Here is a 24,099-nt window from a genome sequence, read left to right as displayed (position 1 = left end):
GACCTCTCTCCTCCGCCTGGGTGCCTGGGCCTAAATGTGTGACAGTGGCCTGTTCCAGTGGTGGGTGACGTGAAGCCTGATTCTCTGCTATGACATGAAGACAGATTCTGTACTGACATAAGGCCAGATTCTCTGTTACGGGACCTCTCTCCTCTGCCTGGGTGCCTGGGCCTAAATATGTGACAGTGGCCTGTTCCAGTGGTGGGTGACGTGAAGCCTGATTCTCTGCTATGACATGAAGACAGATTCTGCGCTGGCATAAGGCCAGATTCTCTGTTACGGGACCTCTCTCCTCTGCCTGGGTGCCTGGGCCTAAATGTGTGACAGTGGCCTGTTCCAGTGGTGGGTGACGTGAAGCCTGATTCTCTGCTATGACATGAAGACAGATTCTGCGCTGACATCAGGCCAGATTCTCTGTTACGGGACCTCTCTACTCTGCCTGGGTGCCTGGGCCTAAATGTGTGACAGTGGCCTGTTCCAGTGGTGGGTGACGTGAAGCCTGATTCTCTGCTATGACATGAAGATAGATTCTGCGCTGACATAAGGCCAGATTCTCTGTTACGGGACCTCTCTCCTCTGCCTGGGTGCCTGGGCCTAAATGTGTGACAGTGGCCTGTTCCAGTGGTGGGTGACGTGAAGCCTGATTCTCTGCTATGACATGAAGACAGATTCTGTGCTGACATAAGGCCAGATTCTCTGTTACGGGACCTCTCTCCTCTGCCTGGGTGCCTGGGCCTAAATGTGTGACAGTGGCCTGTTCCAGTGGTGGGTGACGTGAAGCCTGATTCTCTGCTATGACATGAAGACAGATTCTGCGCTGACATAAGGCCAGATTCTCTGTTACGGGACCGCTCTCCTCTGTCTGGGTGTCGGGGCCTAAATATGTGACAGTGGCCTCTTCCAGTGGTGGGTGACATGAAGCCAGATTCTCTGCTATGGCATGAAGAGACTGATTCTCTGCTGACGTGAAGCCAGATTCTCTGCTATGGGACCTCTGTCCAATTGATATTGGGTCATTTTAATTTTTTTAATTTTTATTTTAATTCATTTCCCTATCCACGTTTGTTTGCAGGGGATTTACCTACATGTTGCTGCCTTTTGCAGCCCTCTAGCTCTTTCCTGGGCTGTTTTACAGCCTTTTTAGTGCCCAAAAGTTCGGGTCCCCATTGACTTCAATGGGGTTCGGGTTCGGGACGAAGTTCGGTTTGGGTTCGGATCCCGAACCCGAACATTTCCGGGAAGTTCGGCCGAACTTCTCGAACCCGAACATCCAGGAGTTCGCTCAACTCTAGATACAAACTCTAGGGGATCATAGAAGCTATTTACGGTGGATAGAATGCCTCTACGTGTAAATGGCTTTTCCTCTGAGGAAACTCTGAAAAAAAAACTATCTGTTTCTAGATCCCAACTCATGCCTAGGCTTTTCTGCAGGGGAAGGGTGTCTGTACCTAGGCAAAGATCTTTAAGGTCCTTAGCTCTGTCTGCTACAGGGAAGGCTTCCATTACTTTTTGGCTGTTGGAAGCGATTTTATGAAGATGCAGATTGGATTCTGCCAGCATTTGCTTTGCTTTACTGAGGATGGAAATTGCATCTTCAGGTGTGCTAGCAGAAGCAAGTTCATCATCTATAGAAATATCTCAATACAAAGTGTTTGGCTTCTTCTCCATAGCACCCTGCATTTTTCTGGGCTGCCTTTTGCATGCAATATATAGCGACAGCAGGAGAGGGGCTATTGCCAGATACGTGCATTTTAATTCTGTACTCGACAATTTCTTTGTCTATGTCATTGTCTTTGTACCAGAGAAAACGTAGAAAGTCTCTGTGGTCTTCTCTGACAAGAAAGCAATAAAACATTTGTTGCACATCTGCTGTGAAAGCAACTGACTCTTTTCTGAAGCGCATGAGGACACCTAGCAAAGTTTAGTTTAGGTCAGGGCCACTGAACAGTACATCATTTAAAGAGACTCCTTTATACTCTGCGCTGGAATCAAAAACTATTCTGATTTGGTTAGGTTTGTGTGGATGGTAAACACCAAACATTGGTAGATGCCAGTGTTCCCTGTCTGTCTCAAGTGGTCCTGCAACTTTAGCGTGATCATTGTCTAGCATCCCTTTAAGGAATTCTGTGAAATCTCTTTTCACTTCTGGCTTTCTCTGCAGTGTTTTGCTGAGAGAATGCAAACGCTTCATGGCTTGCTCCCTGTTACTAGGCAAAACACGTCTGGGTGTGCAAAAGGGGAGAGGGGCCACCCAACTGTGATTGTCAGCTTGGTAAGCCTCTCTATCCATAATCTGCAAGAAGATCTGATCCTCTATAGAGAGGGCCTGTTTATCATCATCTTTAGTTTTCTGGAACACTGTAATCCCTAGATTGTCTGTCTCAATGTTGGAATTGACTTCTTCTTTACCATATAGTGTAGAAGAGTCACAGTGTTGTGTTGACCTGCCAAAGCTTTCCTTGACAATGAAGCTGTTGTGACAGGGACTGAGAAGGGATGTGTGTTCATTTGTTAACATAAACGTCTTCAAAGTGTTGATGTTGTCAGGCTGGTGCACTGTCCCCAGGCAAACTTCTCCTACAATGACCCACCCCAGGTCCAGTCTCTGTGCTTAGGGGGCATTATAAGGTCCACTGATTTGCTGGCACACCTTGTGTACCTGAAGGATGTCTCTCCCAAGAAGTAGAAGGATAGAAACATCTGGCTCAACAGCTGGGATAAGGTGAGCAATTGAGCGGAGGTGAGGGTGGTGATGGGCTACTTCTGGAGAGGGAATCTCAGTTTTGTCGTCAGGTATCATGCCACACTCTATTAGGGTAGGAAGTGGGAACTGCACTTTCTTATTGAAGGATTCAATGGTAAAGTCAGTAGCTCTTCTCCCTGTGGTTTCAATTGTCCCCGCACATGTCCTTAGAGTGTAACTGCACTTGCCTTAAGGTTAAAGATATCAAAGAAATCTGACTTTGCAAGGGAGCTGTTGCTCTGTTTATCTAGCACTGCATACATTTTCACTGCCCTCTCTCTTGCCAGTGGGATACACAGTCACTAAACAGATTTTAGAGCATGATCGTGCACTCTTGCCTTGTCCACATACTTCAGTGCAAATAGACATTACTGAGGAGAGTGGGGTCTCTTGTTGCTCCCTGCCCTGATCTTTCCTGGGTTCTACAGTCTCTAGTGGAGCAGGAGCAGGGCCAGGGTACAAAGCCACAATATGTCTCTCACTGCCACATTCTGTACATTCTACTGGTACTTTGCAGTCTTTGGCAATGTGATAAGTAGATCCGCACACTTGAAACAGATGCCGTTTTGTTTAAGGAAGGACATCCGCTCTACAGTGGGTTTGCTTCAAAAGCCTTTGCATTTCTTTTGTGGATGTGTTTTTTTGTGTATTGGGCAATGTCTATCAGGGTTTTCTATGGTGTGTACCTTGTGGGTGCTTTGGTAGTCTGTGACTTATGAAGGTACAGCTGTTTTGTGTGTGGATACAGAGGTCCTACCGTGAGGTCTGTGAGGTCTCTCAGGTCTGTGTGATTGATTGCCGCTGGTGGTGAAGGCGAAACTGGGATCACTTCGGATTTTCGCTTGCTGTCGGACAAACCTAGAAAACACAGAGAAAGGGGGAAAAGCGACTCCATAATCTTCTTTAAATTTACCTCCCATAGACATCCATTTGTCTTGCAGATTTGAGGGTAGTTTCTCTACTATGGGCTTAGTGCCTCTAGCTGTATCTAGATATGAAATTCCTGACAAGTAGCCATCCTCTTTGGCATATTCTATCTCTAGTAGAAGATCACTTAGTTCTTGTAGCCGCACGTTGTCTCTGTAGCCCACCTTGGGAAAGACTTCAAGTTTTTTCAACAGTGCTCCTTCTATTACCTCTGGAGATCCATATGTTTCTTCTAGTCTTTTCCAGGTCATGTTGAGTCCTGCGGCAGGGTTGAACAGGTTTGTTCTTCTCATCCTCTTAGCATGCTCTGCTGACCCGGCCTGGTGGTGTGCGATAATAGGCGAAATCTCGTTGCAGCTCTGGGACTAGCCGGTTTGACGCACATCCCTTGCCTGGTGCATGTGCTGAATTTGGTGGTGCAGAAGTTCATTCGCAACTACCCCGACATGTCAGAGCTGCTGCATAAAGTGCGGGCCGTCTGTTCGCGCTTCCGGCGTTCACACCCTGCCCCTAAATTAAGCATTTCTGCTGGTGATAAGTTCAGACATTGAGTGGCATTCAGAAAGGAAGATTTCCATGCCCAATAGTTTTCAGGACAGTCATCAAATTGGAGAAAGCCTGAGCTAACCATTTCTTTGCGGATTACATATTTGGTGACATCCACTGCACATTGTTGTTCACACATGTAATCTATAGGTTGAGGTGATGGAAACACTTGTTTTTTGTTCTTAGGGGTTTCTGGTGATTCATTCATGGTTTGCTAGCAGCCGCTGACCACATGTGGTTGATTGGGCCTGCTAAGGGGGTATGTTGATCTCTGCCTGAATTCCTTTGCTTCAGGTTTAAGAGACTGTTCCTTTGTATGCGCATCAGTCAGGTTCTGGATGTACTCATAGAGGTTTTTCTGGAACCTCTGAGTCTTTATATGATTTTTCACTTCCTGACCGACTTGTTCCCATGTAGGCAGCGGCTTCTGCTTCAGCAACTGCAGCTGCAGACTGTCGCTGCAGGATGAGCAATTTTGATTCTAATTCTGCTTCTTCTTGTTCTATGGCAGCTTGCCTAGCTGCTCTCTCTTGTGCTATGGCAGCTTCCCTAGCTGCTCTCAATTCTGCTATGGCAGCTTCCCTAGCTGCTCTCTCTTGTGCTATGGCAGCTTCCCTAGCTGCTTCCTTAGCTCTCTCTTGTGCTAGGGCAGCTTCCCTAGTTGCTCTCTCTTGTGCTATGGCAGCTTCCCTAGCTGCTTCCTCTTGTGCTATGGCAGCTTCCCTAGCTGCTTTCTCTTGTGCTAGGGCACCTTTCTTTGCTGCTAACTCATGCATCATCAGGGCTTCTTTTTCTGCGTACTGTAGCTGGATGCGGGCAGCTTCTGATTTGGCAATAGCTCTAACTGCTGAGGAACTTGCTGAGGACATCTTGCTAGCCCATGAAGATCTGGACACATGCGACTGTGCTTCGTCTTGCTGGGCACTGGGAATGTTCTCCCTGCCTTGCTGTGTCGGCGGTAGCGTGTCATCATCAGCCTGGTATTTTGTTCCTGATCTTAGAATCATGCTGCAGTAATGGCGTCTCAGTTTATTCCAGACCGCCACGTGGGTGTCTTTTTACTGTTATGCTTCGCGTTTTTGAACTGTTGTATAACACTAGTCAGACAGCTTAATAATAATTCAGAAGTCAAGAAACGTGAGATACATCAGATCTGTATGTATTCTTTTTTCTTAATAACTTTGTAAAACTACAACATAAGCATAAACAAAACATATGTGTCAGTACATTAAACATAATACAGCAGCCTCACTCCATCAGTGAGAGTACTCACAGACAATTCCATCATTAGTCCAGGAATAGATCAAGAGCTCCTCTGCATGCAGCCTGCTAGATCCAGCAGCAGTCATGAAATGGAGGAAATACAGTTCCAGGTTAAAGGTTACTGCCTGTCACTCTGAGAAAAATACCACTTCCTGTAAAGTTCTGGCAAAATAATAACTAACTCTGACCACTAGATGGCAGCAATGTCAAACTAACATTGCAGTCTAATCTGTAACCGCACATTGCACGCATTTACTATGAACTATATGGGCAGAACACCTACCATCTCCCTATACTGTCCCTGCTCTCTCCCTATCCAATATTCTACTAATATTAGCTTTCTGAAACACTGTTCCTAGTGCATAAGTGCTTGTCTCTCCCTAAGCTCAGCTCACAGTCAAAAGGCAGGGACTGTGCGGGATGAGAGCTTTATAGGGCTGTGACATAACAGGGAATGGTTACATGCAGATTGGCTGTTTGCACGGCACTATGGGTCATAGCGCGTTCCTTGACTTCTTACTTTCACTTTATAATACATGCAGCAGCCATTTTGGAAAAAAATCATTAGTTACTGCGAAACTCACAGAAAATCAGATTTGTTGCAAATCAAATTTTTCTAATACTTCGAATCGAATTCCACTACTGATGCTTCGATTTGCTCAACACTAATTATGACCAGCAACTAATATTAAGAGTAACCGCTGTGTGCAGCATGCACAGCAGCTAGATGGGCTGGGAGGGTCTAAATAAGGTAGTAGCAGATTGTCACAGGTGTGCGTCTGGAGCTATGATGACTGCAGTGCATCCCACAGCTGCTGAAGTGTGCATGGGGAAGGATCCATAGAGCAAACACAAAGAACGAGGTGGTCCCACAGTCTGGGCCGGTGCAAGGATTTTTGCCAACACAAGCGAAGCTACATTTTGGCGCCCCCCCTCGCAGCTCACCTGGCCCTGGTCCCGTATGCAGCAGCTGGCTTCTCCTCTGTGCGGTCCTGGTATCTTCTCTCTGCTTCAGACAATCGCTGGTTTGAGGACCGTATTTTTTGCCCTCTAAGACACCTAGGCTTTAGAGGAGTATAATAAGAAAAAAATATTTTCCATTACACCTCAGGTCAGACCAGCAATCAGACTCCCAATGTTAATCAGACCTCAGCTCACAGCCCAAATCAGACCGCCAATGTTAATCAGACCTCAGATCAGACCCCCATGTCAGACATCAGACCCCATCCATCAGCTCCCCATGTCAGCCATCATGCCTCCATGTCAGCCATTAGCCCCCCATGTCAGCCATCAGCCCCCATCCATCAGCCCCCCATGTAAGCCATCATGCCCCCATGTAAGCCATCATGCCGCCATGTAAGCCATCATGCCCCCATGTAAGCCATCATGCCCTCATGTAAGACATCATACCCCCATGTAAGCCATCATACCCCCATGTCACATTTCTCCCCCTCCATGTCAAATCACCCCCCTATGTTACATCAGCCCTCCATGTCACATTTCTCCCCCTCCATGTCACATTTTTCCGCCCTCCCCCAGGCTGCACTCTAAGGCAGTCGCTTGGTCTGCCTTATGGTAGCACCGGCCCTGCCCACAGATGCTCAATTTTGAGGAATTAAGGGGCCAGGGTAGTACATGGAAGTTCCAACCAATGTCAAACATTCTAGCTGTGTGACATGTTGCATTGTCTTGCTGGAAAATCCCATCTGCCCCAGGGAAGAAAAATAGCATGTGTGGGTGAATGAGATATGCAAGAATGGATTCATACCCAAATTGGGTGAGAGTGCCTTATACAAGGATGAGTGGGCCAATGAGGGAATGCCAGGAAAACATTCCCCAGACCATAACGCTGCCACCACAGCTTGTGTTTTTCCAGCAATAGTTGCAGGGTGTTTGTTCAGTGATGTTTATTGAGTGACAAACTAACATTCATATGTTCAATTAAGCAGAAAACTTCGCTCATTGGAAAAGGCAACCATTTGCCAATCAGCGGAGGTCCAATTTCATTCCTGAAAAAAAGTGTACCCTTTCCTGGTGATGCAAATTTATTTAGCAAAGGTGGGGACTGATTATTAGAGATAAGCAAACCTTTCAAACATTTGATTTGGGCGGTTTCCAGAATTTTCTGAAAAGATTCAATCCAAATCCAAATTTATTTGTGATGAATTGTGTTAAAAACACAGCTATTTTCCGGCTGCAGAGAGCCTGTATATTGGTGTAAAATACTGTGCGTTGCAGAAACATGCATAGGCAGTCCACTGTGGTAGTGAAACAGTTACTTTGCATCTGTATGACAGGCAGTTGACAGGCGTCACTCTTAGAATCGCTTCATACCTCACTTACTGGGGCCAAAACTGACCAAATAACTAAAGTGTGAACTTATAACCTTATAGGTAAATGTTAGCATCAGGTATAAAGAACCGTTCAGTGGGCCAAGATTGTACTATAGAGTGAAAGAGCGCACTCCTTTTACACCATCATCAGCTGATTCCACATAGAGTAGTGCCCCCATGACAGAGTGGAGAGGATGTCAGCAGTAAGTTTCTGTTGATGTCACTGTTTATTTTTCCCTTCTTCTCATCCGTCATAAGAACAACCCCCCAAAAAACGGATCCTGCCTTTTGAGCGTCCGCCTTCACACGGTCAGCATTTGCTTAGTAATCCATTAGTATTGCTAAGGCCAAAAAAAACAGGAGTGGATCCATAACAGAGCTGACACGTGATTGTAAAGTTTGCATGTCTTCTGTGTTTTGTACCCACTCCTTCTTTTGGCTTCCAAATCACGAGCATATCCTGCTACACAATAGGGACCATGTGATACAGGGCTTACGGGTGCTACAAAGACAGGATCCGTTGTGTATATTATTTTTCAACAAGGCTAAACAGAGACAATAGAGTGGCAACATCACAGAGTGGTGAGGATGGCAAACGCATGAAAGTAAACACAATGACCAAGTCACAGAGTGGTGAGGGTGGCAACTGCATCAGGAGTCACACAGAGGCCCAGTCACAGAGTGGTGAGTGGGCAAACACGAGGAGTCAACACAGTGTCCCAGTCACAGTGTGGGTGGTAACTGCATGAGGAGTCAACACAGTGGCCCAGTCACATAGTGTTGAGGGTGGCAAACGCATAAGGTGTCAACATAGCGGTCAGTCACATAGTGTTGAGGGTGACAATGCATGAAGAGTCAACACAGTGGCCCAGTCACAGAGTGGTGAGTTGGCAAACACATGTGGAGTCGACATAGTGGAATTTAGGACCTAATCTGTTTCTCTATTTCACACGTTTTTAATCAAAAACATTTTGGGGTTGGAGGGGTTGTTGATTATATTCAAACTAGAATCATATATACTTGTTTACTACTACAATACACAGGGTAGTGCACAACATTATCTGAGAGGCCAAGCCACGGAAGGGTTCCAAACAAAAAACCCAGAGCCAGAATCTTGCAGTACGATCTATCTGGCCAGAAGTAGTAATAGTAGGCCGCAGCTGCACCTGTTGGCTTCAGAAAGGTGCCACATTATAGTTGAGGAGAAAGAGGATGAGATAGTGGATTGGATGGGTCACTCCTCCTCTCAATCGAAGCAGGATGAAATGGAGGTGACTTCAGAGTACAACACTGTGCTGTGGAGTCAAGGGTCACAGTGTTCCTTCTGCTCCACCTCCTTGCAGCCCCAAAGAAGGCTTTCAGTGGAGTCCTGCCAGCTTTCACTGCCCCTTCCTAGTGGGACGCCTTCCATTTTCCTATAAAGTGGCAAGAAAACCCCAACACACCCTATGGCAGGTAGTCAAGAGAGTCTCCCCATTGACAAATTGTGTGAGAGCCTTTACTGTTTTGGCTGCCCTGAGGAATAGGTTGGGGAAGAGGCTGGTGATCCCATGCATACCTGTGTTAATGGTGGTGGTAATAGTGGGACCTGTAGCCACGGAATTGGTGGTGGGGGCAGTGACAGTGTCAGTTGGGACAGAGCAGGGCAGGGGAGCCCAGGAGCCCATCATAATATCTCACAGTCTGATAGAAGCGACAGGTATGGTGAGAAGTCTAAAGACGATTGTGTGCTGGACAGTACCTGGGAGCTGGACCGGGGTGCCGAGGAAGAGGCAACATCAGTGGAGAAAGGCAGTCGCAGCAGCAATAAATAGCAGGGGCAACGTACCTCCCAAAGAACAGTCAGGGCTACATCTACTTTGGGATCTGGTGATGCCGCTGACACTGTGGGTGGGTTAGACCCAAAAGTTGCTAGATTTAAGCCCAGCTTGGCTGCCTGTAGCTGTGTGCCAGCAACTCCCAAATGGTGCTTTTTCACCACAAGGTGGGCACCGAAAACCACAGCGGTATGCAAGGTCTGTGTAACAGCAGCTGCTGTGTGGCACTGTTCCCCTGCTTACTGCCGCGGTCCCGAGTGCCGTGTTCAGCGATGATCTCCTGCCAGTGTTTCCTTTCAGCCCTGGCCACAGAATGCTTGCTGCTTGTTTCCTGCAGTATTTCCATAAGGGTCGGCACGCATCACTTCCTATGTTTTATCGGTTGGATCATGTGACCTCGCCAACCAATCCTAGCCCTCCTGCACATATAAAAGTGGCTCAGACCCGTTCCCAGATGCCTTAGTGTCAAGGTCCTTGTGTCCTGCTAAGGTTCCTGATATCCGATTGTGTTCCTGACTAGTGAACGATTCGGCCGGGACGATTCGCGAATGCGATCGCGCGTTCGCGATCAAATGTTTGGGAACCGCAAGTTTGTGGTGGGCCCCATTCACTTTATTGGCAGATGAACCTGAGGTCATTATTGCAGCCACCGAATACTTACAAGAAGTGCACAAATCGTCCCACAACATGGACAGTGATATACCAGACAAAAATTCCCACAAAAAATATGTATTTCAATCAGGGACCATTTTAATGTGTCTTAAAGGGAAACTGTCAAAAATGTGGCCTGCTGGAGCCTAGAGAAATTTATTTTAGGCCCCACGGGAGTACAGGCCCCAAACATTAGGCATTCACTGGACAGAAAACATCAAGTGATTATGTGGCTGGAGGTATATTAGATGGTCATTGGATAACAATTTTACTTCAGGCCAGCGGAGTAAAGGCCCCAAAAATTATTCATTCAATGTACAGAAAAGAACAAGTGATTATGTGGCTGGAGGTATATTAGATGGTCAATGGATATCAATTTTACTGCAGGCCAGTAGAATACTGGCCCCAAAAATTATTCATTCACCGTACAGAAAATAACAATCGATAATGTGACTGGAGGTACATTAGGCGGTCACCGTATAACAATTTTACTGTTGGCCAGTTAGATAACAGGCTCCAAAAATTATGCATGCACCGTACATAAAAAATCAAGTGATTATGTGGCTGGAGGTATATTAGACGGTCAATGGATATCAATTTTACTGCAGGCCAGTAGAATACTGGCCCCAAAAATGATTCATTCACCGGACAGAAAAGAACAATTGATAATGTGGCTGGAGGTACATTAGGCGGTCACCGTATAACAATTTTACTGTTGGACAGTTAGATTACAGGCCCCAAAAATTATGCATGCACCGTACATAAAAGTTCAAGTGATTATGTGGCTGGAGGTATATTAGACGATCAATGGATATAAATTTTACTGCAGGCCAGTGGACTACAGGCCACAAAAAATATTCATTCACCAGACAGAAAACATCAATTGATTATGAAGCTGGAGGTATATTAGATGGTCATTGGATATCAATTTTACTGCAGGCCAGTAGACTACAGGCCCCCAAAATTATGATTTCCTTGTACATAAAAGATCAAGTGAATATGTGGCTGAAGGTATATTAGACGGTCAATGGATATCAATTTTACTGCAGGCCAGTGGACTACAGGCCCCCAAAAATATTCATTCACCGGATAGAAAACATCAAGTGATTCTGTGGCTGGAGGTATATTAGACAGTCATTGGATTTTAATTTTACTGCAGGCCAGTAGACTACAGGCCCCAAAAATTATTCATTCACTGGAAAGAAAACATCAAGTGATTATCTGGCTGGAGTTATATTAGGCGGTCATTGGATATCAATTTTACAGCAGGCCAGTACAAATACATGATTCAACTAGATCAACACAGCCTGTTGTTAACAGGAATGTACCACTAAATATATATCAACTAAAGGAGAATCGGTACTATATAATATCCATTAAAATAGTTTTTATTAAATGACATAAAAGACATATACATAAAAGACATTTACAAAAACATGAATGCAGAGACCATACAGAGTGCCATAAAAGACAGCCCACATTAACATCACTTAAAATCGGTAAATATTTGCTAAATAATTAATTATCTTGCTATGGGAAAGCTGTGTGAAAACGCCCAGGTCAGCATACAATATTGAAGCTGGCTCTGGCTGTGCTCACAGCTATCTAAGCCTAAAGTACATCTAGCATAAATATAATCAGGGTATGGATAACATTTTTATACTATGGCCGACACTATATAACCTATAAGGTGCATCCTCTGGTGCTACCATATATGCTACCATATATATGAAAGCAAGCCGGTCAAAGTCTCTTTTTTCTTACCCTGTGTTCAGTGGTGTATAAGTGTGGATTGGCTCTGTTTGGCGTGCTCCTCGACGCACGCTTCGCTTTATTGCTTCATCAGGAGGGGCTAATTTTCTAATGAATGGTGAGGTCTTTTAATGCAGTTGTTGACCAATGGCTCGGTCCGTTGGTGTCATGTGACTCCACTGACGTCGATTTCTTAGGTGGCGCATCATGCGATGGTTAGATAGAGGATTCTAATGGGACTTCCGCCCTTCCGTCTGCGCGATCCAGATGAGGGCAGAATGCGTCTGACGACACCAGGATCTCGCCTGACGGGACGGCGAAAGTCCTCTCATCCGCAATCCATGACGCGCACTGAAATCTCAATGTACTTTTCTAGCATGTACGGAGGGGTACGGATTTTATCACATATGGACTGGATATATATATATTATGTTCCATATTCTTCTATTTCCACCATATATTAAGATAGTATCTGTAGTTCCTGAATACTCTATATCGGAGACTTTGATCGCTCTGATGTCATACATAGGCAGCAATACATAATGTCACTATATCCACATAATTATCTCATATTTCATATATTTATATGTTTAACACACATGATAGGAGTCTAAAAATGCATATTTATAAGGGTGCATAACATCTACATGATTATTTCATATTCTATATATTTAATATACATGATAAAAGCTCCAAAGTGCATGTTTAAAAAAGTATATAAATGTGATATCTAATATATATTAATCAATATAACAATTTAGTATTCTTATTTTTTATATATATATTTTTTTATTTTATTTATTTTATTTATATTTTATAATTTTTTAATTTTTTATTAAAGTGTCATGTGCATATATAAAACCATATGTGACATGCATATATAAAGTGTCAAGGTGCATATATGATCAACATATATAAGTGTATACAGTGAGGAACAGAAGTATTTGAACACCCTGCAATTTTGAAAGTTCTCCCACTTAGAAATCATGGAGGGGTCTGAAATTCACATTGTAGGTGCATTCCCACTCTGAGAGACATAATTTTTTTAAAAAATGTAGGAAATCGCTTTGTATGATTTTTAAATAATTTATTTGTCTTGCACTGCTGAACAGTAGTATTTGAGCACCTGAGTAACAGCAAGAATTCTGGCTCTCAAAGACCTGTTACTGTTCCTTTAAAAAGTCCACCTCTACTCCACTCATTAATCTAACTTAGTAGCACCTTTCTGAGCTCTTTAAAGACACCTGTCCACCCCACAGTCAGTCAGACGCCAACTACTACCATGGGCAAGACCAAAGAGTTGTCAAAAGACACCAGAGACAAAATTGTGGACCTCCACAAGGCTGGAAAGGGCTACGGGGCAATTGCCAAGCAGCTTGGTGAAAATAAATAAACTGTTGGAGCAATTGTTAGAAAATGGAAGAGACTAAAGATGACTGTCAGTTTCCCTTGGACTGGGGCTCCATGCAAGATCTCACTTTGTGGGGTATCACTGATGATAAGAAAGGTGAGGAATAAGCCCAGAACTACAAGGGAGGAGCTGGTCAATGACATGATGAGAGCTAGGACCACAGTTTCAAAGGTCACTGTCGGTAGAACACTACGACGTCAGGGTTTCAAATCCTGCATTGCATGGAAGGTTCCCCTGCTCAAGTCATCACATGTCCAGGCCCGTCTGAAGTTTGCCAATGACCATCTGGATGATCCAGAGGTGGCATGGGAGAAAATCATGTGATCAGATGAGACCAAAGTACAACTTTTTGGTCTAAACTTCCCTTGTGGTGTTTGTAGGAAAAAGGATGAGTTGCATCCCAAGAACACCATCCCTACTGTGAAGCATGGGGGGTGGTAACATCATGCTTTGGGTGTGCTTTTCTGCTAAGGGGACAGGACAACTGCACTGTATTAAGGAGAGGATGAATGGGGCTATTTATTGTGAGATTTTGAGCAATAAACTCCTTCCCTCAGTCAGAGCATTGAAGATAGGTCGTGGCTGGGTCTTCCAACTTGACAACAACCCTAAGAACACAGCCAGGATAACCAAGGGGTTGCTCTGTAAGAAGTATATCAAGGTTCTGGAGTGACCTAGCCAGTCTCCAGACCTATATCCAATAGAACATCTTTGGAGGGAGCTGAAACTCTGTGTTGCTCAGCGACAGCCCCGAAAGCTGACAGATCTAGAGGAGATCTGTGTGGAGGAGTAGGCCAAAATCCCTCTTGCAGTGTGTGCAAACCTGGTCAATAACTACAGGAAACGTTTGACCTCTGTAATTGCAAACAAAGGCTTCTGTACTAAATATTAACACTGATTTTCTCAGGTGTTCAAATACTTATGTTCAGCAGTGCAAGACAAATACATTCTTTAAAAATCATACAATGTGATTTCCTGAATTCTTTTTTTTAATTCTGTCTCTCAGAGTGGGAATGCACCTACAATGTGAATTTCAGACCCCTCCATGATTTCTATGTGGGAGAACTTGCAGAATCGCAGGGTGTTCAAATACTTCTGTTCCTCACTGTATATACTAAATTTTTATAAATATTCTTCAGTGCAATTACATAAACAAAATATTAAAGTGATATGTGGTGCATACATACAATATCATGTACATACATAGTGTTGATCTCAATAGATCTATCTTACTTGATCCCTATGAATTTATCCTACTATTAATATCATGAATATTTGTTATTTATGTTCATGATTTGATATCTCATTATTAACAATTCTATATAGACTATCGCCCCTTATGTATTATCTCAATATTGTTTTCTCAGACATGTATATACATGATATTTGTTTCTCATCTTTTTTCTGATCACTGTGTATATATGATGAGCTGTGAAGACAGCTATACATATACACACATCCATATGAGACAGATGTAGACATTGACATTTCTCAGAGATATATAATCCTATCGTTTGTGGTAATTATTTCATATATTAAAATACTATACAGAAAATAGTGGAGTATACTTATTAGATATCCAATTTTCTTATTGGTTTTTATAAATTTCTTTATCTTCTCTCCTTGTTTCCCTCTTTACATGCTTCTTCAGTGGACCTCCATCAGGACATCGGCCATCGACCAATCCAACGCACATAGGTAAGTTCTACAATCATTACAATAAGACCATGTTAAAATATTATATAATAATCTCTAAATTTAAACATTAAAACTTATCTAAAACCTCCTACAGTTATAGGAAGGAACTGAATCCAAGGGTTTCATTTAGTCCCCTAGGTGCCATAGTGCCCAATCTAAAAATCCACTTACTCTCAATTTGAGCCAATCTTTTATTGAGGTCTCCTCCCCGTATTCCCATATGTACCTGGTCTATACCTGTAAATTTTAGCAGTTTTTCATCACTTTGATGGTATAGTTTAAAGTGTCTGGGTATTGTTTTTAGATTGTTCAGATCTTTTTCTTCTTTACTCTTTTCTATATCCCGTATGTGCTCCCTAATACGGACTCTCAATTCTCTCGATGTTAACCCTATGTATATTTTATTACAAGGGCATCTGGCATGATATATTACACCTTTAGAGGAGCACGAGATATACTCTCTGATTTTATATTTTTTGTTGTGGTTTAGGCCGGTAAATTCGGTGGTCTTGATCATGTTTTTACATGCCTTGCATGTCCCACAGGGAAAGGATCCCTTTAATTTATCATTGTTGTCACTGTCTGTCTTACTTATATAGTGACTGTGGACCAGTAAGTCTTTAAAATTCTTGGCCCTTTTGGCTGTGATGAGGGTTTTTTTTTAAATGCATTTATTGAGCACAACATCTGTTTGTAAAATGTTCCAGTGTTTTTTTAGAATATCTTTTATTTGCCACTAATGGCTATTGTATTCAGTTAAAAATCTGGTGTCAGATGGTGGGCCATCCATCTTAATCACATTTGGGCATAGCAGTTGTTCTCGAGTTTATTTTCCTTATTTTGCCGACTCCTCTCTTTATCTGCCTGTTACTGTATCCCCTAGCTTTGAATCTTTCCACCATTTCTTGGCTTCGTTCCTTATGCTTACCTTCGCTGGAGCAGATCCTTTTTATTCTTGTGAATTGTCCGGTAGGTATTCCATTGATGGTGGCTTTTAGGTGGGATGATTCGGCATGTAGTAGTGAATTGACCGCAGTTTCTTTTCTATAAACATCCGTTTCTAGAATCCCATCATCTTTTATTCGTATCCTCAAGTCTAGAAAGGTGACCTCTTTCCCCATCTGGAAGGTTAAGAAGATGTTACGGTCATTGTTGTTAAGGGTGCTTATCAATTTTTTAAGTTCATCTTGTGTACCCTCCCATAGGAAAAAGATGTCATCAATAAAGCGCATCCAATTGTGCACTTTATTGATGTGGGGTATCATGTCGTTCATGAATATTTCCCTTTCCCAGGCTCCTAAGAAGAGGTTGGCATAGGATGGGGCGCATGTCGCCCCCATCGCCACACCCTGTATTTGTAAGAAAAATTCATCGTTAAAAAGAAAAAAATTGTGATCCAAGATAAATTTCAATAGAATGAGAATTAACTCATTAAATTCCCTTTCCATATTGTTACCTTTAAGGTATTCTGCCACTGCTTTCAGGCCATCTTCGAGTTTTATATTCGAATACAGTGCCTCCACGTCCGCTGTAACTAAGATCATGTTTTCCTCCACTTGCATGTTGTTGAGTCTATTTAATGCTGCCGTGGTGTCCTGTATGAAGGATGGCAAAGTATTAACCAACATTTTCAGGTGATAGTCAATAAATTGGCCAATTTTCTCACATAGTCCCCCGTTACCTGATATTATAGGTCGGCCAGGCGGGTCTATGGTATTCTTATGCACTTTCGGTGTCATATAAAATGTTGGCACTCTAGGAGATGGTATTATTAGCAGAGTTTTTATTTTTGATGGGATAATTTGTTTTTCTTCAGCTTTATCCAATATATCATTTAGCTTTTTCTGAAAGGTAAGGAGGGGATTAGAGTCTAATTTCCGGTAGCATTTTTTATCTCTGAGTATTTTATAAGCCTGTCTCATATACATATTTTCGGGCCAGACTACCACGTTACCTCCTTTATCTGCTTGTTTGAATAGCACTCCTTTTAAATCTCTTAATGCATCTAGTGCGTTTTTTTCCTTTTAGACTTAAATTCTCTTCTCTCCTCTTACCTTGACTATTGAGGGCAGTAAGGTCTTCACTTACCAGTTTTACAAAAATGTCGATTGCTGGACATAATTGCAAGGGGGGGAAGTTTGTAGATTTTTTGTGTAATTGTTTAGGGATGACACTTACCTTAGTTTGCTCTTCGTCTTCATTTTCATTCATCAAGTCTTCTAGGATTTTTAAAGCTTTAATTTCTTCTTCTGAATCCAGGCCTTCATGATTATTTCTTTTATTGTTGTGTAGTTTTTTAAGGAGTAATTTTCTTGCAAATAAATGGAGGTCTTTAGTTACTGTGAAAAGATCAAAATTATTTGCTGGTCAGAAGCTTAGACCTCTATTAAGTAGGTTGATTTGATCCTCCGTTAGTTCTATCGATGAGAGATTAATTACCTGAGGGGTGTCATCTTTCCCCTTTTTGCTCTTATTTTCTATTTTCTTATCCGTTTTACGTTTACCTCCTGGATTTGGCAGCCAATTTTTTTGTTGTTGTGCTCTCGTAGATCTCTGTATGTGTCTATGGCTGTTATCCTCATTCAGTTCAGAGGTTTCTGAACTAGTGGAGGCAAAGGAGGAGATTCTCACTCTGGAGATATCATTGAGATTTTTCTGCCATTTATACACTTTTTTGTTATTATAATCTCCTATGTCTCTCTGGAATTTCTTTGTTTTTTATCTATAATTTCTTTTTCCCATACTACAAATGCTTTTCCTATTTCTTCTTCAAAATTTGTTTTCCGGACGCCTTCTAGGTTATCTTCTATTTGCATTTGCAGTATATTTAGTTCTTTCTCTATTTTTAGCAGCTTTCTGCTATTAGCCTCCATAATTAGATCAATAATTTCCATTGAGCATTTATTTATTGCACTTTCCCACTTTTCACTTAACTCTTCATCTTCCAAACCAAAGCCCGGAAATTTTTGTATTCTTAGACCTCTTGGTATTATCTTTTTATCTTTATATTTCTCTAATGTAATACGGTTCCACCAGATTTTCATTTTGATATGGCATAGATTTTTGTATGTTTTCATTTGTTCCTTCACTTGTACTGTAGCTTCATTAAAAACTCTGTTGGTCTCTATTTTAAAAATGTCATTGACTTGAGTCAGCCAGACTGTTTCTCTGGCTCCCAAATTCATGACTGCAGTCAATCACTGATCTGTGGAGTAAGCACAGGGTAATTATATGATTCAACTAGATCAACACAGCCTGTTGTTAACAGGAATGTACCACTAAATATATATCATAATATCCATTAAAATAGTTTTTATTAAATGACATAAAAGACATATACATAAAAGACTTTTACAAAAACATGAATGCAGAGACCATACAGAGTGCCATAAAAGACAGCCCACATTAACATCACTTAAAATCGGTAAATATTTGCTAAATAATTAATTATCTTGCTATGGGAAAGCTGTGTGAAAGCTCCCAGGTCAGCATACAATATTGAAGCTGGCTCTGGCTGTGCTCACAGCTATCTAAGCCTAAAGTACATCTAGCATAAATATAATCAGGGTATGGATAACATTTTTATACTATGGCCGACACTATATAACCTATAAGGTGCATCCTCTGGTGCTACCATATATGCTACCATATATATGAAAGCAAGCCGGTCAAAGTCTCTTTTTTCTTACCCTGTGTTCAGTGGTGTATAAGTGTGGATTGGCTCTGTTTGGCGTGCTCCTCGACGCACGTTTCGCTTTATTGCTTCATCAGGAGGGGCTAATTTTCTAATGAATGGTGAGGTCTTTTAATGCAGTTGTTGACCAATGGCTCGGTCCGTTGGTGTCATGTGACTCCACTGACGTCGATTTCTTAGGTGGCGCATCATGCGATGGCTAGATAGAGGATTCTAATGGGACTTCCGCCCTTCCGTCTGCGCGATCCAGATGAGGGCAGAATGCGTCTGACGTCACCAGGATCTCGCCTGACGGGACGGCGAAAGTCCTCTCATCCGCAATCCATGACGCGCACTGAAATCTCAATGTACTTTTCTAGCATGTACGGAGGGGTACGTATTTTATCACATATGGACAAATACATGTCAAATACATATGTTTAAAAGAACAAAAAATATAAAATTGGTTTAAAAACATGGCTAACGAAATCCCCCCTCTTGAAAAAAAAACAAATGATAATAGTTGAAATTCGATAACACGTGGTCATCACAGGTGTTGAATTCCTCTGAGGTCCCAAACATTAGGCATTCACCGGACAGAAAATGCCTTTTATGGGGGCGGAGCCTGGACACCGAAGTGGATGGCAGCGTGAAGCTTCAGCTCCTCCACACTTAGGCATAAGAAAGCCAGAAAAGAAGCACTACTTGAATGAAAATGGTTAAATATGGCAGAGATAGAGGCACTGACCCTTCCGACACGCCAATATCGCACAAGGGGCAGCAGGAAATGCAGTGGTTTTTCATGAAGAAAGCTGAACACTCACCGGGCTTAAGTGCCAAGATGCCGGCGGCTGCAGTGCGGGTTGAAGAGATAGAGGCACGAAATCCCCCCTCTTGAAAAAACCCCAAATGATAATAGTTGAAATTCGATAACACGTTGTCATCACAGGTGTTGAATTCCTCCGAAGTCCCAAACATTAGGCATTCACCGGACAGAAAATGCCTTTTATGGGGGCGGAGCCTGGACGCCGAAGTGGATGGCAGAGTGAAGCTTCAGCTCCTCCACACTTAGGCATAAGAAAGCCAGAAAAGAAGCACTACTTGAATGAAAATGGTTAAATATGGCAGAGATAGAGGCACTGACCCTTCCGACACACCAATATCGCACAAGGGGCAGCAGAAAATGCAGCGGTTTTTCATGAAGAAAGCTGCACACTTACCGGGCTTAAGTGCCAAGATGGCGGCGGCTGCAGTGCGGGCTGAAGAGGAAGACGAATCGGAGGCAGACAGCACAAGAGGAGAGGACACAGAGACCCAAGACGGCTCTCCCGTTTCAAAAACCTTCCTTACTAAGGTACTGGGTCAAGAGCTTGAACGAGCTGTTAAACCCGTCCTCACTGAACTGTCCGATATTAAAACCGAACTCAAGCAAATAGGCCACAGGGTAGAGGCCCTTGAAACAACGGCCCAAGAAGTAGTGGCGCACTCAGCAGAAATGGCGGAACATGTGGAGCTGCATACAGCGGAGCTCAACAGAGTCATGATCTTAATTGAAGACCAAGAAAACCGCAGCAGGAGGAGAAATGTGCGCATAAAGGGCTTGCCAGAAACTTGGCGAACGAATCGCTGCACAAGGTAACAATGGAGATTTTTGCTAATCTAGTTGGCCTGGAAGCACCCTCGTTCGTTGTAATTGAGCGAGTTCACAGGGCCCTAAAGCCGGCTCCAAAACCCTCAGAGAGGCCTAGAGACGTAGTATGTGGCATTTTATCATACGTCGACACAGCCCGCATCTTAGCTGCAGAGAGAGAAAAAGAGCACATCTCATGTGAGGATGCAGAAATAGCTATCTACCAAGACATAGCACCTTCCACACTAGCAAAACGCTGTATCATGAAAACGCTGCTAGATGTTCTAAGGAATCAGAAAATACCATACTCCTGGATGTACCCATTTGGACTTTCTATCCTCAAAAACGGGAAAAGAATAGTAATTCACACACCGGAGGACATGAACAAAGCGTGGTTGATCCTGGGCCTTCAGCCTGTAGAGGTACCCACCTGGATGCCCATCATACAACCAACATCACTACCGCGCCTACCGATGATTGAGCCCTGGAAGAAGATACCCATGAGCAAGGTGAACAAAACTATGAGAAACACGAGCAGACCTTCTTCACCTCCGCCGTGACTAACTAAAGAAATAGAGGTTTTTCAGTGTTCCAATTAGAAGTGGCCACCTTGCTATGCTCATCCCCCCGACCTGCTTAGGATAGGGGATTTAGCGACAGGCCCAGGGTTTGATAGGGTAATATGAGGTAACAATCTGGATTATCTTAAGATCCGCCACCAATTAAAAAAAAATAAAAAATTTAAAAAAATAAAAGAAATAGCTCCCCTCAGAAAATGTGCTATTTACGTAGCTTATCCATATATTATAATTGCCAAATTGCTCCTAGACTCCCTCACGGAGACATAACTGGTAACTGTACGACAGTTACAAATCCACTATTAGAAGTCAGTATTAGACGCTCACTATCGCCCTCCCCCCCTACCTCCCATCTCCTCTCCTCCTTCAATGTCCCTCTTGCCTTGACTCAATAGTCTCCCAGGGAATTGGAAAGATCTGTAGGGTAATGTTATGGTGACCATCTCCTTTCAAGAATGTTCTCAAATGTTTCAGGATATTATAAAATGTTTGATTATAGTTCTGGCTTTCAGCCTGAGGCAGGCTGTAAGGCTACTTCAAGTTAAATACAAATTCCCCTATCTACCTCCCCATAATATTCTATCTGGGACTTATGCAGAGGGTTTTGCCCTTGCCTGAGCTTCAGATATAACGGAGAGTCCGCAGATTCTGACGGGCCCTCCCCCTAACATCCAACATATAACATCTATAGGGGTTTCTTTAACTCAAATAGACATAGCTGTGTCTATAGAAGCCGACTACATAAAGACACCAGTACAATTTCTAGCAAAAGACTACATAGTTGGTTTTACTCTTACTGCTATATTTCATTTAATTTTACATTTGCTGTTCATAATTTGTGACGGTTTAAGTGTTTGTATTTGTTTTCCTTCCCACCCATACCTAATTCCTTTATAGGATACTTCAGTAACAACAAAGGAGAACCTTTCAAAATAATAACACAAGCTATCCTGCAAATCTTTCAGAAGTAGCACACTATGAGTGAATTAAAGATCACAACATTCAATGTTAAGGGGATAAACTCCCCGGCCAAACGTAGCCAATTGATGCTCACACTTAGGAAACTACATACACACATCATATTCCTCCAATAAACACATTTCCGCCAAGGTAAAATGCCAAAATGCATACTCATCCATATAAACAATGGTTTCATAACACGCACCCTACCTCTGCCTCCAAAGGAGTGTCGATAGCCATACATCATACTATTCCGTTCATCATAAAACATCAACTATCGGATGCAGAAGGTAGGTTGCTGCTACTCAAAGGAGACATAGGCAACCGCAGATTCACATTTGTTAACCTATACGCCCCTAACACATTCACAGCTCCATGGCTAATAAAAAGCCTGGATACAATTAAAACATTTGCGGAAGGACAGATAATCTTAGGGGCAGATCTTAATCTGACCCTTAATCCTCTTGTAGACTCAACCACCACTAAAACACACATCTCGCAAAAACATATAGGTAAATTGCATAAAAAATTGCAAGAACTACATATCGTAGACGTGTGGAGATGTCTTAATCCCACAGTTAAAGATTTCTCTTTCTATTCCAATGCGCACAAATCCTACCAGAGATTTGACTATATACTAACCTCTGCCTCTCCTTTGCCCCTCTTTGGCGCCGCTGGGATAGGAAGCATCACAATCTCAGACCTGGCTCCCTGCACGACGAACCTCACCTTGGCCTCCCTGCCCAAAAGAGATTGGAACTGGAGGTTGAATGAATCACTCCTGAACAACAAACAGAATTCAGAACAGGTTAGGTCTCACTTAGAGACTTTCTTTGCAGTCAACTCTCCTGCACACAGTAAACACACAGTTATTTGGGAAACGCACAAAACGTATATTAGAGGAATTTTCATAGCCCTGGGTACCAAGGTTGAAAAGGAACAACAAAAAGAGATAGATTTGATTCTTGCCCAAATAGCTGCCCTAGAGAAACTAAATAAGCAATCTACAAGTAGGGCTTTCCATGAAGACCTGAAGAACCTTAGACTTAAACTACACAACCTCCTATCCCAAAAAGCCGCAAAACAGATGTTATATTTTCAGCATAAAATATATGCACATGGTAATAAAGGGGGAAAAATTATAACCTCACTACTCAAAAAAACTAAACAAATGACACACATACCCAAAATCAAAGATGCAAAAGGGAACATTCACTCAGAAACCCCTGCCATAGCAAAAACCTTTCAAAAATTTTACGCAGCATTATATAACCTTAATAAAAATGAAGACAAAGCTAGCGCAAACACTAGGAAGGAGAACATCACAAAATTTCTTATCTCTTTGAACAAGCCCTGCCTTTCACCTGAAGGAGCATCTTATTTACTAAGCCCGATTTCACCAGAGGAGATCAGGTGTATAATAAACAGCTTTCCCCGAGGTAAAATCCCAGGTCCGGATGGACTCCCCTTGGCCTATTATAAAAAGTTTGAGGATACCCTCATCCCCAGACTCACAGATGTATGCAATTCCCCTATGCAGGGAGAATCGCTGACACGACAAAGACAAGAATCCTTTGTAACCCTGATACACAAAGAGGGTAAGGATCCACAACAGTGTGGCAGCTACAGGCCTATCTCACTACTGAACCTCGATTTAAAAATTGGGGCGAAAATAATGGCTACCCAATTGAGTGGGCTCCTCCCTGATTTAATAGGACCTGAACAGGCTGGTTTCGTAAAGGGGAGAGAGGGTAGGGACAACTCTCATCGAGTGTTTAATTCCATCCATATAGCTCAAACAAGAAAACTGCCATTAGTATTGCTGAAAAAGCGTTCGACAGGGTGAATTGGAGTTACATGCAAGCAACCCTTAATAAATTTGCCCTACCAGAACCCTTTATTGATGCTATATTCACTCTATATGAACAACCAAATGTTAGGCTGAGAGTTAATGGCACACTCTCACCAACGTTCAAAATTACGAATGGCACTAGACAGGGCTGCCCTCTCTCCCCGTCCTTATTTATCCTGGTAGCCGAGACGCTTTTACAAGCGGTCAGACAGGACCCAGAAATCGCAGGAATCAAATATAGAGAGAGAGCTAAAATCCACTGCAT

The sequence above is a fragment of the Bufo bufo genome, chromosome 1 (assembly GCF_905171765.1).
Source record: "Bufo bufo chromosome 1, aBufBuf1.1, whole genome shotgun sequence".
In the NCBI taxonomy this organism is placed as follows: domain Eukaryota; kingdom Metazoa; phylum Chordata; class Amphibia; order Anura; family Bufonidae; genus Bufo; species Bufo bufo.
This window is presented reverse-complemented; position numbering follows the sequence as displayed.